The sequence below is a fragment of the Plasmopara halstedii genome (assembly GCF_900000015.1).
Source record: "Plasmopara halstedii genome assembly, contig: Scaffold_323, whole genome shotgun sequence".
Taxonomy (NCBI): Eukaryota; Oomycota; class Peronosporomycetes; order Peronosporales; family Peronosporaceae; genus Plasmopara; species Plasmopara halstedii.
The window spans coordinates 641,924-642,702 of NW_020187244.1; positions in this window are offsets into that span (position 1 = coordinate 641,924).

The following is a 779-nucleotide window of genomic DNA, read 5'->3' on the forward strand; positions in this document are numbered from 1 at the left end:
TGTGCACACTTCATCGCAAGTAGCTCCTTGCCATGAACTGGGTAGTTTTTCTCTGCAGCTTTAAGCTGTCGAGATTCGAACGCGATCACCCCTCGGCGTCTGCTTGCAGCAAATCACAACCGATGGCAAAGTTCGAAGAGTCACAGACGACGCTGAAAGGACGATCAGGGTCTGGCAACGCCAGTGTTGGTGCATGCAGGAGGCTGTCTTTGACCCCATCAAAAGCCTCGTGATGTTCGGTGTTCCAACAACATTCCGCATCCTATTTAAGGAGGATAGATAATGGCCCGGCCATTTCTGCGGAATTTACGCTATACTTGTGCAAGTAGTTGGAGAGACCAAACCACTTACGCAAGTCCTTCTGCTTCTTTGGAACTGGCCAGTCTACAATGGCATTGACCTTAGCGGGATCAGCTCGAAGGCTACGTTTCCCAATGAAGCAGTCTAAGCTGTCAAATGCACCAGTAACATTTAACCGTCTTGTGACGCAGTTGTTTAGGCTCCACAGAGCCCATGCACAGTCATACTTTGACGACATTCTTGTTCACAGTCGTGCGGAGCACGGGAGGACGGATGAGGAGAACCACATCGTCCTTTTAAGAGCTGTGCTCGAGTGCTTGCGCACGAACAAAATGTACGCCAATGCAGACTAGTGCATCTTTGGCGCAGAAGAGATTCCCTTACTATCCGTTGGTAAAAGAATTTCAAGACGTCGTCCCCAAAGACCCGCCTTCAGTCCTACACCCGGACCGAGGTGAGCGTCATGAGATCGACCTGAT